Here is a 15838-nt window from a genome sequence, read left to right as displayed (position 1 = left end):
GACTCTGTCTCTTCCCTTTGTCTCCCGGGCGCCCGGCACTTGCACCACGTTGGGCTGGGGATCTTACCTCCCCTGCCCGTCCGGGCTGGCCTGTCCTCGGATCTCCCCTCGTTCACCCCCACTCACTCAGGTAACCTTGAGGTTCTATTCCCTCTGGAGTTCGTATTTTCTCCTTCCGCTCTCTCAGATGAACGTAATATCCTTCTCAGTTCGAAAAACGGTGCGGAGGGAGTTTACAGAGCTCCCTTCCTCTCCGCCATCTTGGCTCCACCCCCCCATATTTTGTGGTTTAAGAAGCCATGTAAAGACCTAGCTCTCTTTACCTGAACAGTTACACAGCTGGCCCAACTTTTCTCTGTTAACTAGTCATCCCGCCCTGCTTTCACTCTGAGTCCATTGAAGCCCTAACACCTGAATCTACTTAGGAATTTTCCATGCTAAGGTCCTGATTTGTCTTTTCTTGTGCCTTTGTCTCACAGCTTCCTACCTTTATCTGTCTTGGGATCTAGAAAGATCTTCTGTTTGGAAGACCCTGGCCGTTTTTCATATTTATTCTTGAAGATGATCTTTAGGATTTTTAGACTCACTGTGTGAGTTCCCTGAAAACCATGTGGTTAGAAAATACAGATGGGGTATACAGATTTAAGATGTTGATCCATATGGCAAGTTTCCCTCTGGAACGTTTGAACTAATTTACAGTCTCACCATCTCCTCGTCCCTCTGTCCACATCAGGCTCTTCGCCCCTTCCCACCACTGCTGAGGGGCTGTGACATTCCCATCCTCACCTTCCTTTGCATTTCTTTGACTATGAGTAGGGGCGAGCATCTTCTCAGGTATTGAGAACTCACTTGTTACATTTTCTATGTATTCACACTCTTTCATACTTAAATTGGGATGCTCTTTTTCTTACCAGTTCTTTGTCATATATAACACAAATGTTTTTAAAAGTTGTTTGACATTTAAGTTTGTTTTCCCTATGGACACTTTTGAATTTTTATATCACGCCTGACACCCTATAGGAGTTTCATAAACATTAGTTAAATGTTGAATTAATAAAGTTAGATCTACCGGTATTTCCTTTATGGTTTCTGGCTCTGACTATCTCCCCTATGAGGGCTGTGCTTTATTATTTCTAATCATAGCAAAGTCTATATTGTCACATCCATTTTTCCATTAGTTCCTCATAACCACCCTGTTAGGTATAAAGAAAAGGTGTAATGGGAGTTAATCTCAAACTCAGAAGCTGAGGTTCGGAGAGAAATGAGAGCAAGCTGGGACAGAGCCAGCAGGAGAGGGCAGGCCAGCATGGCAGGCGGGCTCTGCCCCCTCTGCCTGATGCACAGATGGATGGACAAAGGCTGAACTCATCTCCTGGGTATGCCCAGTTTCCTTCAGGTGAAGTGGAGACCTTCCTGCCACTCTTCTATGAGGAGCTCTCTGGGCATTACGTAAAGTAATTAACTTCTTCCTCATATTTGGACTAATTAGGCGACATTTGGACTCGATTTGATCTGTCTTTTTGCCAAGTATTTTGGCCAGTTTGGCATTTAGTCAGCCAGCCTTTGGTCCTTGAAGTGATCTCTGCATTGCCTATGAGAATTGATCTTACACAGAAGTCACACAGCCTCTGTGAGGGCCAGCGGAGGTAGGACCTCATGCCCACTGTTTTTAAACATGTGCAGAGGACTCTGGGAAACAGCCACCTCTGGCATCAACTCATAATGAATATTAATAGTTGTTATTTATATGAATGCCTTTGTTACTACATCTTTTTCAGATTTCCCCAAACAGCCTTCACTGGATTCCCACAATAAACTTGTGAAGTAATTACTACTGAATGTGGGCTCAGCAAACGTTTTTCAGTAAAGGACCAGATGGTATATATTTTACTTTGGCTTGGCTGGCCAATGGACAAAGTCAAACAACCGTTTTCTTAAAAGGTTGAAATTATTTTTTACATCTGACATTTAAAAATATGGAAACCATTCTTAGCTTGTAGGCTACTCAAAAATGGGCATAGCGCTGGGTTTGGCCTGGAGACCATAAGTTGCTAATCCCCAATATATACTATTCTGTTCAGTAAATAGATAATGAAACTGGGGCTCGGAGAAGCTCGGTGGCTCTCCATGAGTCATCGCTCTCTGAGCATGTGGGATGAGATGTAGGGCTTTGAGTTCTATAATGATGGCTCAACCTAATAGTTATTCATTCGTTCATTCATTTGTTCATTCCCGACAATTTACTAAGCATTCCTCACAATTTACTACATGCTAGGCTAAAAAGTGAGAGGGTATAAAGAATAGTCATTTAATGATTTAGCTTTCCTTTAGACAGGTCTGCACACGGTTTCTGGCCCTCCCACTTACATGCCACATGATCTTGAGCAAATCACTAAACATCTGAGCCTCGTTTTTTCTCATCTGTAAAATGAGCATGATACAGTTCACCTGTAAACCATATGTAATAGCCTACTGGACTCTTGTCAATATATAAGGAAATAATCTGTGTGAAGTCTTTAAAACAATTCTTGGAATATAGTGTCCATTTAATGGAAGCTAATAACAATAGTCATGATAAGAACAACTGCAGTTTACGTTGGCCTGTGAACCTTCAAGGAGCTCACCGTCTGGAGAAAGAGACAAGCATAGAAACACGTAGCTGCAGTACTGTGATACGAAATGCTAAGGACACGGAGGGGCTGCCGAGAGGTCAGCGGCAAGAAGCCGCTTACGGTGTGTCTGGCGGGCTGAGGAGGGTTTGTGCCAGGAACAGACTGCAAAGAGAGCAGGAAGCTCTGAGCAATTAAGCTCTGGCTGGGGGCCCACCTGCCTCCCACTGGGGAGGCCATGGTCAATGGCCACACTCCATCGATAGGAAAGACAAAGCCCAGGATCCCACAAGGAGACTCATTCAGCAGTTCATTCATTCATCCATAAAACCTTTACCGGACAGGCAAAGGGCAGTGTACTGTTTCAGAAAGTGCGTTGTCCGCTGCGGGTGGGAACGCTGAACACACAGGGAGCCAGAATATAAAGAGAAGGAGAAATAAGGGAAATGCAGATAAGCTGTGGCTGGGGTGAAGCCCAGCTGGGTAGCATGGGGACAGCAGGGGCACTGGGGCTGAGCGAAGGGGATGGAAGGACCCAAAGAGACAAGAAAGGCCCTTCAGGCCCGAGCAAAGCCTGGAGTAGAGGACCTGAGGTCTGGATGTGGGCTCAGCAGAAACATCTGTAGCCCCATTATAATCAAGAGATTCTGAATAGTGCCTCACTAGGAGGTGAGCACACAGTGAGCGCCAAATGCAAGGCTGGCCCTTGGCCTCAATCCCTCCCTACCACCTGGATTTTCCATAGGCTGAGGTGCCCCCTTTTCCCCCTCCACTCAGCCTGATACCACTGGTTCCTAGCAGCCCAGTGCTGGGTGCTCCCTCCTGCAGGAAGTCCTCCCACATTACTCCAGGACAGTTTTCAGCAATTGTAGTACGTGGCCCAGCTGAGTGGGAACAGGCTCTGCCCCCTGGACAGACACCTGCTCCCCAGATCCCGACCTATATGATTACATGGGCCTCTCTGCCTCCCATTCCTTACAGACGTCTTTAATTAAAAAAAAAAAAGTTTCTTGTTTGAAATGTTAGTTTCAAATGAAATGTTACATAATAAATTCCATTCAGTTTACTAAACCACTACACTCATAACATGTAATTACTGTATGTATGCATCTGCACACAAATTCACAGAGAGAGTTCATTCTTGATATCCTTGCTCATCAGGGAAGTGATGAAACCCTCAGGCAAGTGTAGGGAAGTGTATGTCGGTCTCCATCCTTTCCAGATCCCCTTCTTTGTCTTCTCTGACTGAGTCAGCCACTGGTCTTCACCTGTGCCCCTGGCTGTCCTACGACCCACTTGGCTGTGTCATGAAGAGCACTGCTTTACAAGGCTGGACTAGTGGTTTGCAGAGACACCTGGCCCTGCCGACCGCTGCCAAGCTCTGTGACACCAGGGCCCTCCCCCGACGTGATTTGCACGGACGCACACGCAGCTCTAGAACTTGGTGTGAGTTACGCCAGCTTGCAAGTTGGAGGCCTCAGTGAATGTCTCCTTTCTCCTCGCCTGTGATAATAGTGTTTCTCTTCATGGCTGGGAGAATGCCACATGGGATGACAGTTTTGTGTCTGGACTACCTTCTGAGGGCACAGCACAACTTCCAGAATGAGAACAACCTCAGAGAGTTTCCTCTTGTTGCTCAGAAAGCTGCAGCTTGACCTCCTGACTTGGAGCTACTGCCCGGAAAGCAGTCTCCCCTCCACCTCTGCACCCCTCACTGGCTCTATAGGATTTACTGTTTAATGATCCCAGAGGGTAGGGTCCCCAAAGCTACAGTTTAGCAAATACTTCAAGGTAGCTTTATGCATAATCCACACGCAGGCCTTGCCCAAAATTAGGCCTCCTGTGAATAATTGTGATTAAGAGTTTATAAGCCTTGCTGGTTCTGGGATGCTGATTAGTGTCCTTCAGACCCAAATCCCTACAAGACCCAGCTCTCACCTCCTTTCATTCTCGCCTTTCTTCCTTCCTTCAACTCATATAAAATGTTACAGCTTTATAGTACTCACAGTAAGTTCTTCTTGGGTACCAAGACTTCTCTTTAGCATCAAGAATGTAGGACTGAAAATGCCCAGCTCTGCTGCAGAGAGTCAACGCTGGGAAGTACAGACAAGGGAATTTGTGAATGTGATTCGAGGTAGTGGGCACCTTGGTAGAGGCTCCCAGGATGCACTTGGGGCCTGGGGCTCTGAGAGCGGCTTTCCAGAGGTGTGTTGGCGATGAGCCTGAAGGATGAGTAGGATGCCAGAAAGGCCCGTGAAGAGCTAAGGAGCATCCTCGGACATAGTACTCATGCCCTTTGCTCTTGGGGCCTCTTTAAACTCCTGAGAATTCGTGAGGATCACAAAGAACATATTCATGTAGGTTATGTCTATCAGTAACTTACTAAATTTAAAACCATCATGTTTTAGAGATACAACTAATTGAATAATAATCAGGCAATTGCATGTCAGTATAACATATTTTCTGTAAAACAAAACGAGTCCAAGAAGAGTGGCCTTGCTTTCTATGACAGCAGATCTCGTTAATATCTAACTTAATAGAAGACGGCAGATTCTCATTTCTTTTTCACTTGATCTGTTGCAATATTATTATATTGTGTAGCTTTTTATGGTTTGGGAAACTTGCTCTAATTCAAGTGAAAAAGACAAAAATGTCTTCATGAAATCATGAAAACAGTTTTGAGCTCATGGGCTCTCCCTCCGAAAGGGTCACTGAGAATGCCAGGGGTCCCTGGACTGCACTTCGAGAACTTCTGTGTTGGAGACAGGAAGTTCAATGATGTATAACTGGCTAATCTGCTAGGCTTTGGGTCCTGCTGTGTGGGCAGGGCCGCCGAGTGCTCTTCCTGGAAGCTATGAGTCTGTCGGGCAACACCACCCCACTCCTACCCCTTGCCCAATAGGGCAAATGGGAAATACAGAACAGTAAACCCAGCACAGAAGTAGAATTTCCTCAAACCCTTATAGTAATTGTTTTGGAGAAGAATCTTTGCTATTTGGGTCCCCAGATTTCTCCAAAAGCTACAGGCCTGTTTTTAAGGTAACTGTGTGTTTAAGAAGGCAGATATAAAAATATTCTGTGCGAGGATTAGCCTTTGTTTTCCATCAGTGACGTACTTTGTAGGCTGTTACAGAACAGCATTAACATTTTTTTTTCATTAAAAAGTCACGAGGCCCAACATCTTAATATTTGGAATGTTGTGATCATTTGAGGCATGAATGAGTCTTGCCAGTGTTTGCTGTTTTTTTCCTGGGGAAAAAAAAATCCTAGAACTAGAGCCGTGACTCTGTTATCATAGGCTGGGTGAGCTGTCAGAAGGCCTGTGACATTGGAGACCACTTGTTAGCTGTGCTGACATACAGGGGCCATATTTATGAGCTACATAATTGAATAAAGATGGGTTTATAGACGGAAAAAAATGCGAGAGAAAATGGTGAATAACTGTGTTCATTCGGCTCCCTTGGGATTGGGCCTGTTTTCTGCTTCCTTGCTATTAATGAAAAGAAATCCAATTTGTTCTACATGGTGAGATTTGTAATTTAGATGCTTATTAATTCTGGGTTCGCGTAGGAGCTCTTTGAAAAATATGGTCTTCAAAGCATTTACTTTCAAAGGCCAGCAAACCTTGGCTGAAAACAAGCCAAACACGTGTGGCTAAAATATTTTCTGTGTTTAGCAGAAGTTTATTGCCTACCTACCATGTGAAAAACCTTGATCTACCTGTGGGGGTGGCTGGGGCTATAGAAAAAGTGCCTTCTCTGTAGCCCACCACCCAGTTGGAGGAGTGAGGCAGGTGAACAGGAGTGAGCAGGCAGGGGCCACATAGGTAGGCCAGGTGGTCAGGTGGAGATGGGGTTGGTACCTTCTAGCCGGAATGGTGTGGACTTTGTGTGGACCCAGGTGGGCTCTGGGTTCCAAATGAGGACACAGGCATCCAAGTGTGGGCCAATGGTGTGCTGGCCTTAGAGAGGCTGTCCGTCTCAGAGAAGGTGTAGGACTGTGATTCCTGAGCCACTGTCGAGTCCCCCGCCTCCGTCCATCTCTGCAGTGCACACAGCATGGGGGGCGAGAGCAGGGTCAGGGTCTCTACCCTTGAAGTGTATGCAGTCTCATCAAGGGTGCCAGTGAATAGAGGGGAAATAATGACGGGACACCTGGCGAACTCTTGGTTGAAGTCAGACCTCAAGCAGGAAGTTTAGGTTCTGAATGTTCACAAGAGGACACAAGCGTATGAGCATCTAGGAGTTCATCCATTTGATTCATTTAGCAGACATTTCTTAAGAGCTTCTTTTGCACGGAGCACGCCACTGAGGCCTGGGGAACCAGGGAAGACCAAGACGTGGTTCCTCTCATTCAGGGGCTTGCATCCTCTCCTTTTCCTAGGTGCCTAGCAAGATGTTGAGCACACAGGAGGTGCTCAATTAGTGTTGACTCTAATCCAAAAGAAAGTTCAGACTCTCATCTCAGCCTAACCTTGCAAGCTTTGATAAGTCATTTAGCTTCTTTGGGCAGTATTTTGCTTATAAAAGAATAAATAATAAAAATAATCCTTCCAGGACTTTCTCCAACTGTAATTATAATAGTGTCCTCCACACATAGAGCTCTCTCTCCCTCTCTCTCTCTCTCTCTCTCTCTCTCTCTCTCTCTCTGCGGTTTACAAAAACACTTTACTTCCAAAATTTAAAATGAATCCAGCTAAAAATCAACTGGGGAGAAGGAGTTGAGTCTCTAGGGATGTCTTCAAAAAGTGTGAAAGCAAATTTGAGCCTGAGGGGATGATTTAGTGGCCAGCCTGACCTTCACCCATTGTGACAGCCTGACTCCAGAAGCCAGAGGCCCTAAAGGACTCCTGCATCCTAGCAGGTGTCAACCTGCTCTGGCTGGAAATGAGAGGAGACTAGCCGTAACCAGGAACCCCACTCTGACCTCACATGGGGTCACCATTCACAGGCCAGGGCTTGTGGCCTTAACACTTTAAGGATCTGTAATCTTGGTGAAAATGAAGTCTGTGCAGATGGATGCCAGTTTTTCTCTATGATTTTAAACATTTACTTCTTTCTCTGAATCTCCTATTGTTTGTCTTTGAAATGATGATCAGAAAACCAACTCATTAGGGGAATTTTATGGATTCACTGGACAATGTGTGTAAAACTCAGAAGAGGATGTGTGCGAGCTAGGTGGTTACCTCGGAAACTGACGGTAGGGAGATTAAATGCCTCCAGACTACGGAACTGCATGGAACTTCATGTCTTTGAATTTTCTATTAACTGTGGCCAACCTAAAAGCCCTCATGTTTCTTTCCTCATCCCTGATAAGCTTCCATAATGCTGGGTTCAGTTCCAAATGGAATCCTTTGCCGACAGCAGGACTCTGCCCTGAACCTCACTGGAAGTTTGGATGCTCCTGGTGGTCTCCAGGGCTGTGGCGGGAAGGAGGTGGGGAGGAGGCTTCCCACCTCATTGAACCAGTGCAGGGGGTGGAGCTGCGTAGGGGAAGAGAGTCGGATTTGGGTCCAGGCCCATCTGAGTCCTAGCCCCAACCCCACGACTGAGCAGGTGTGGCATTTTGAGCAAAATGCTCAACCTCTCTATCTCCTGAGGTAAGAAAATCTAAGTTGTCCTTTCTCTACCTACTGTTAGAAACCCAAAGAAAAATAATCTATATCAAGTACCTCATGCCCTACTACGTATCAAGCTATGCACAATAGTTTGCTTCTCCCTGGAGGATAGATCACATGAGCTGTCAGACACACGCATGCACGCACACGCGCATGCGCACGCGCGCACACACACACACACACACACACACACACACACACACACTGTGTAACACCCCCTCCCTCCCTTATTTCAGTACTAATCACCAGGAAGTGAAGCCTCCGTTCTATGCTGAGGATCCTGTAAATGGATTCAAGCTGTTACCATACAAGACAGGGTCAGAAGAGGCTACATTTATATATTATCAGTCTGATAGGTTGATTTCTAACAAGTTGAATTAGAAATTGCATCACTTAATACTTCCAGAAATATGAAACAGATTCCTTTAAACTTCATTATCTCTAGATAACGTCTTCTAAAATCCTTTAGTTGCTGGGTTGATAAGTGAAGGAATGGTGGGGCGGGGGGGCCGCATTTCAGGTCCCTTGTCTCCAAAGGAAACACAGACTCGTCTCTTTGTTCCCTTTGGATCACCCCTAGCAAGGCCAGACACCGTGAGAGGACAGAAGGGAGGAGCATGGGTCCAGCAGCAATGGGAAGGTTACCTGGCTCTGTGGAAGGAAGGCCTTGGGGAACTCCCTTCTCCAGCCCAGAGAGCCATGTCCTCATCGGCCAGTGCAGGTCAGCACACTCGCAGGGGCCAAGATTAACTTGGGAGCCCTAAACAGAGCACCATGCAGCTATGGAAACCCAGGTTCTTGCAAATATTTGAGCAGAACAAAATACTTCTGATATACATTGTGTTGCAAAAAATTAAGCGTTGGGATTGTATACAGAGTGGTGTTTTTTTGTTTTTTTAAGTGCACGGAACCAAGTCTGGCAGGATAGATAGCAAAAACTGAAATAACTTTTTAGTTTTTTCTTTATACTCCCATCTTTCCAAGGATTTTTTGCCGTGAACATATGTTACTTTTACAATCAGGGAGAAAATGCTATTTTGTAGTCTCCATCTCTCTACTTTGACTACTCGTGATAGGTAGTCATCGCCGTGCTCAGTCAGCTGCTCATGCAGAGCTCCTCTCCCCCACAGAAAGTTCTCCTCCTTTCTACATAAATCCAGATTCTGTTCATCTTCCAAGGCCCAGTCTCCTCCAGATTGCCCTTGCCAAATATACTCACAGCATGCAATTTGTGCACCACCGAATTTCCCATGCAGGTCCCACCATGTTCACACTAGACACAAAGTGCCTAGGACAGTTCTGCACACTGGGAAGGCACTCACCAGTACTCTCTGAATCTATGAAGCACGTGCCATGGAGAATCCCTCCTGCTCTTATCCTTTGTCATAGTCACTCACCATGACCTCTTCCAGAAGATACCATTCTTCCCCACAGCATTGAACTTCTAAGAGGATGACTGCATGTTCGGAGAGAAGAGCCCTAGACTTTACAGCCACCTGATCCTGGCTCCACTGCTTGGTGGTCTTGGGCAAGTTGCTGAACCCTGAGTCTCAGTTTCCACCTCTGTCCAATGGAAGCAAAACTTAGGGCCTGGTCTGCAGGATTTGAGAATGAGTGTAATGAGGACAGCCCCTGTCTTGCATATCTTTGACCCAGGTTTCTTCTTTGTGCAAGTCTGGCTGTACGGAGAGCTGGGCTTCCCTGGGTCACTGCACCTGTTCCAGATCTCTGGTCCTGTTACTGCTCCGACCCTCTGGGCTCAGCACCCACAGAATGCAGCTTTTCCTACAGATTTAGTTGTCGAAATGGCTTTCCACATACTTGGGTCAGTTTGCTTCATCCCTATTAGATTTCTGGTGTTCTGGGACCCATTTTTTTTAAGATTTTGTAGTCTACTTTTTCATTTCTCCTGTTTCTATGTGAATGTAACTCAGAATCCTTCAACCTACAAGACCTGCCCCCTGTCCTCTCTCACCATCTAATTGCAACCTACACGCTGGGATCCAGGGACGCTCCCCCTCCCAGCCTCCTTGCCCTTTCTCCTGGTGTTGCCTGGCCTGACCCCTGTGTCAGGGCATAGACTGAGCTGCTAAAAACTCATGTCTATGCTCACTTCTCTATCCTGCACAGACAGAAAAGGTGAGGCTGATAATCTCTAAATGGTTCCCTCAGGTTGGGCATAAAGTGTGAGATGTATACGAAGGGTGTTCAGCCATGCTTAGTCACAAGCATACAACTACACCTAATGCACAGCATGGAGTGAGTGCCCATTAAATGTCTGTTTATTGAATGTGTGGTTTTATATTGGTTCATTGTCTTGTCCTTTCTCTCTCCTAACATCTCCTTTATCTGGTTGAAATCAACTTCCTTAAAATGGCCGAACCCAGTTAGTGGATTTTATCTTTTCCTCCATGTTTTTCATGGGAGCAGAAGCATGTCACCCGTTTCTTTTTCTGGAGACTTCTGGTATATTAAAGAATAGAGCAATGCCAAACCAGTCAGCAACACCGTGGTGCACTTACGTGTTTACATTGAATAATTAAAGTCATAATGGGCTTCCTTTGAGGTCTGCCAGGATCTATAGATATAACCCCTGCAGGGCCAACAGCAAGTCTCAATATGAGGCTCTTAAAGGTGAAGGATGGTTCAGGGCACCTGGGTGGTCCAGTCGGCTAAGCATCCAACTCTTGATTTTGGCTCAAGTCATGATCTCATGGTTGGTGAGACTGAGCCCTGCATTGGGCTCTGTGCTGATAGTGTGAAGTCTGGGATTCTGTCCCCCCCCCACCAACCCTTTCCCAATCGCACGTGTGCGTGTGTGTGTGTGTGTGTGTGTGTGTGTGTGTGCATGCACACACTCTCCCTCTCTCTCTCAAAATAAATAAATAAACATTTTAAAAAGGCAAAGGATGGTTCAGAGTAACCCCAGCTCCCATGATTTACTGAACTTGGAGCCTGTTAACTCCGTCTTGAGCCTTTTGGGAAAATGCACCCAGGGGTGGCCATTTACCATGCCATGGCTCTTGGCATCGATGGAAGGCCACAGACAATATCAACCCAGAAGCCAGACAAAATGAATCTGGAGAAAAGAGCACAGGCTTCGGGCCAGAGGGCCTCAGGTGCTCAAGCATGCTGCATTCAACGTTAGATGCTCAGACTCAGGCAAGTTCCTTAACCACAATGCAGATGTAAAGGTCACCCATTCAGAGAGTGTTGGTCAACACTGAGGGAACGAACATGGGTGAAGGACCTGCCCAGTCCCAGCACATAGTAGGTTCTATAAATGATCCCAATTATTACAAATCCTTTGCAGTGCATTCTGGAATTCATGCTACATTCTGATAAAGAAGTGTGGTGTTCATGGAGGACTCTGCGTCTCCCTTGGGAGGGTCTACCTAGTTAATTCTAGCAAGCACATTTTTGAAGAAAATGAATGTAATTCCAAAGCATTGTGTGAGGTGTTAAAATCAGATTAGTTGGCCTTCCCCAAGAGAACTGGTGAATTTTTCAAAACCATCCTGCTCATTTCTCAGCCAGCTGGAGGGCTGCATATTCGATGTTGACAGAAGCCCCTCATCACGCATGCCCAATTTTTAAACACTGGGTAGCATTTCAGAAGCACAATCTCACTGCAGTTTTAGCTAAGCCATCTAGTATTCTCAGAAAACCCACGGTCGCTGGCATGTTAGCTCCCTTTCCTCCCTACCCCATCCCACAGCTTCCCTCAGGGCCACCCTGGTGTGGATCTAAGGGCAAATCTCCACTAAAACTCTCCTAACTGGACTGGCCTGAAGCCTATGCAGAATAGGTGATTTTCATCCTGAATCAACATTTGACCGGCTGTGTGATCTTTGAGCCATGGTTGTGCTGGTTATGCATTCTCTTTGTTCAGTGCATATTTACTGAGCACATACTATGTGCTTGGTTTTATTTTAAGTGCCAGGAACATAGTGGTGAAGAGGACCAGCCTGGTTCCTGCCCTCATAGAATCAGACACTAAGCACATGATTAAGCAACTAATTGTTTGAATTACAATCTTGACAAGTGACACAAAGTGCAAGTACGGCACACCGAGAGCATGTAATGGGGGTATCCGAGGGAAGGGTTCTCTGAGGAAGCCCCATTTAGGCCCACACTGAAGACTGAGTAGGAGGTGGAGGCAGGGGGGCAATTAACAGCCTGTGAAGGGCCTGAGGTGATGAGCTGCTCAGGACATGTTGGTGATAGGAAGATATGGGGTCTGTTTGCTGCTCCACAGAAGGGTGGTCCCAGGTAAGGCTGCTGAGGGGTGGCACCAGGTCATGCAGCCTGGCAGGCCCAGACAGGACTGTGGTCTGCACTAGGGAATTGGCTCTGGGGCTGCCTGAACCACAAGAAGGTGAAAAATACCCTGGACGCTGGGTGTCTGAAGAGGCTAAGGAGGCAGGTGTCCCAGGGAGCTCTGGGGGTAGAGCCGGGTGAAGGGAAACTCGAGGAACTAGTCTTACTGTAGATGTGACAATATTGTGAGGTCTGGTCTTGTCCCTAGCTGAGCACAGCTGGTGGCAAGGTAGGCAGGCCAGAGGACACAGGACCTGGGGATCTCAGCAGACCTGCCAGGCATTCTGGGGCCTCTCAGAGATTAGGGCATTCAGGCAAGAGTTTCAGGTCTCAGCTGCAAGGCCCAGGCAGCCACAAGAGCCACCCCATGTGCCCTACCAGGAGTTACTTTCCAGTGACTGAGTCTCTCATGTGCCTGTCTGCTCCCTCCCCACACTGCAGAGTGCCCTGAATGTCTGCATCCTGCTTTGGCATCTGGGCCTCCCATCTTCTCAGGCCTGGATTCTGCCTCCTTCCCTGTCTCCACCAGGCTCATACAAACACACCTGCCCAGTTCTCCGAGGACAGGCACCTGGGCGTTTGAGCAGGATTGTTGCTTCTGACTCTTGCTGCCTGGAGTATGGTCATCTGCTTGGGCACTCCACCCTCACCTCTTTATAGCCCTTCCAGGGAAGGTCTGGTCTTAGGGTTCTAGCCTTCCTTGTTCTCTCTTCCCTTCTCCTTCCCATCCTGTTCCATCTCCATTTCCTTCTTCAGCTTCCTTCCCTACTGCTGTTGCAGGAGCTCAGATCTGAGCACCGCCCCCTGAGCTGCTGGAGCAGCCTCCCACCTTTCCTCCGTATCTCCTGCACGACCCATGCCATCTAGACTCAGTGCTGTGGCCAGAGATACAGCTATGAAACACACATCTGCCTATCCCTCTAAAGCCTCTGGGGAACACTCGGGCTGGCCCACGGGCCCTCCCTGGTCTGGCTGCCCCCATCTTCCCAGCACCCTTCCCACTGCTCCCTGGCAAGCTACCTCAGTCTGGTTTCGTACACTGTTGCCTTACCCATTCTCGCATGGGCCTTCATGCTTTTGGAGCTGCTGTTCCTCTTCCTGGAAAGGATCACCCACTTCCTATAGACAGTCTCTACTGGTCCTTCATCCCTCACTGCAGGACTTGGTCACCTCTGTGAGACCTTCCCCACTGTCTGTAGATGGACATTTGCCAGACAGATGCCATTTCTGGGCTGTGGCCATGCCCTGGAGTTCCTCGGTCATAATGTTAACTCACTAACTATGGTGGTCTTTTGAAAATCTCCCTCCCCGATAGACTTAGGTATGGTCTGCTATCCTGTCCTGTCCTGTTCCAATGCCTGACACTCCAGCTCCCCTCCCCGCACACTGTGTTCTATTTCATTCCTTTCAAGGTGGAATGGATATGCAATAATACAAGTAAAGTGTTTAGAATAGTGCCTGTCACAGAGCAAGCGCTAAATAAATGTTAGCTATTATTATCATGCCTTAGCACTGTCTTATTTATTATTCTTAATCTTTAAGTCACTTATTTATTCATTAGTTCAATGAATTTTAATCGAGCACCTAGTATAAATCAGCTTCTATGTTAGGTGGTGTGGATTCAAGAACAAACAAAAACAGGTACAGATCCTGCCTGCCTGGAGCATCCCGGGCTGAGGGAATAGCCTATGCAAAGGCCCTGTGGAAGGGGAGTAGGATTGGCCGGAGAGCCAGGAGGAAGGCGACTGCTGCCCTAGCAGAGAGAGGAATGAAGAGGTGAGCAGGCTGTGGCTGCGAGTCAGTGGAGTCTTCATTTTAAAAAGAGTGGGAAGTCGTTGAATTGGGGCTAACAGGATCAGACTTACCTAGCCCAGAACTGGAAGCATTGAAAATACGCAGGAAATGCTGTTTGAATAAGCAGATGGTGGGGGTGGCTGGGTGGCTCCGTCACTTAAGGGCTGACTTCAGCTCCATTCATGATCTCACAGTTTGTGAATTTGAGCCTCACAATGGGCTCTGTGCTGACAGCTCAGAGCCTGGAGCGTGCTTTGGATTCTGTGTCTCCCTGTCTCTCTGCCCTCCTCTACTCATGCTCCCTCACATGTGCGCTCTCTCTCTCTCTCTCTCTCAAAAATAAACATTAAAAAAATTTAAACAGATGGTGGATGAGTATGTGAATTAATAACAACTAAGATTTATGAATACGTACTGTGTTCTAGGCACTATAATAAGGATTGTGTATGTAATAACTCATATAATCCCCATGAGAATTCTATGAAGTAAGTGCTATTTTAATCATTTTCATCTAGCTGATGAGAGAAGAGAGACACAGAGTTAAGTAACTTGCTGGAATCATGCAGCTAGTGAGTGTCGGCCTGGGTTTCCACCCAGGGACCGGGCCCAGATCCTGAGCTCCGGGTGGATGAAAGGCTGGAAGAGCAAGTTTATACTAACAAACCACCCAGGGAATGAGAAGCCTTATCTGCAGCCACATCTCTAATTATGAAGATTATTCCAGTTACTTCTCTACACATGTGTTGTCAGTGCTCTTCAGTTCTCATTAGAGTCACTAATTAGAAGTAATCCAATTAAGCTTGGTTTCTGCTTTCTGTGTGTGGTTCATTAGGACTCACAGCACTTTCCCTTTCTCCCCTGCAGCTTGTGACGGTCTTCCCCAAATGCTTGGAAGCAATGTAGGCATTTATTTTTAATGAGAAGGCCAAGTGTTTCATTAGGACGTGAATCTGAGATCTCCTCCTGGTAGCTGTTTGCTCTGTGCTAGTTTTTCTAACAAGTAATTGGTTTCAGATCACTAGGTGGGCATTACTTTACAAGTCAGGATCCCAGTTACACAGAGGTAAACGATTTCCTCTCCTTCCTGGAGCACGCCATTTGCACCATTTGAGCTATGTTACCTCCGCAGGGCTGGCTGGGGAGCTGACACCTGGGGACTCTGCTCGCTCGGGCCCTTGACCTCCTCTGCCATCGCTGCCTGTGAGGAGTCTTTCTTTCTCTTTATTTTCCTTTCAAGTAGTCTGTCCCCCGGGAAATAAGCAAACCGTCCTGACAGCTGTGGTTATCACCTTCAGTTTACAACTCTTTTCCATAGGGTTTAAACTAAGAGCTTCTTTGAAGCAATTGTTCTGTATTAGGAGTGTGCACAAAAATTTTAAGCCCTCTTTTAAAATGATTAGAAATGTGGAAGATGAGCACCTTCTGGTTCTCTCCTCCTGTCAGGTTGCTAGCAGTGTCAGGAGCCAGGGGAAGCCAGCGGGTTGCAATCAGCAGTGAA

The 15838-nt window shown here is 46.8% G+C and overlaps 1 protein-coding gene and 3 long non-coding RNA genes across 4 annotated transcripts in view; 2 read left to right on the top strand and 2 right to left on the bottom strand.

Annotated features, from left to right (window-relative positions):
* The window catches only part of CLSTN2 (calsyntenin 2), a 589043-nt gene that overhangs the window by 334994 nt on the left and 238211 nt on the right, over nucleotides 1–15838 (top strand). The window lies entirely within an intron of this gene.
* Nucleotides 1–15838, top strand: part of LOC115292211 — a 54226-nt gene that overhangs the window by 13472 nt on the left and 24916 nt on the right. The window lies entirely within an intron of this gene.
* Nucleotides 3658–4703, bottom strand: LOC115292217. The gene is made up of 2 exons (XR_003908868.1): nucleotides 4616–4703; nucleotides 3658–3909 (listed from the first exon to the last, which is right to left on the bottom strand). It is a non-coding gene; the product is annotated as an uncharacterized LOC115292217 (long non-coding RNA).
* LOC115292216 lies at nucleotides 7021–14429 on the bottom strand. The gene is made up of 3 exons (XR_003908867.1): nucleotides 14412–14429; nucleotides 8872–8986; nucleotides 7021–7042 (listed from the first exon to the last, which is right to left on the bottom strand). It is a non-coding gene; the product is annotated as an uncharacterized LOC115292216 (long non-coding RNA).

This window comes from Suricata suricatta, chromosome 5, assembly GCF_006229205.1.
Source record: "Suricata suricatta isolate VVHF042 chromosome 5, meerkat_22Aug2017_6uvM2_HiC, whole genome shotgun sequence".
NCBI classification, from domain to species: domain Eukaryota; kingdom Metazoa; phylum Chordata; class Mammalia; order Carnivora; family Herpestidae; genus Suricata; species Suricata suricatta.
This window is presented reverse-complemented; position numbering and strand designations above follow the sequence as displayed.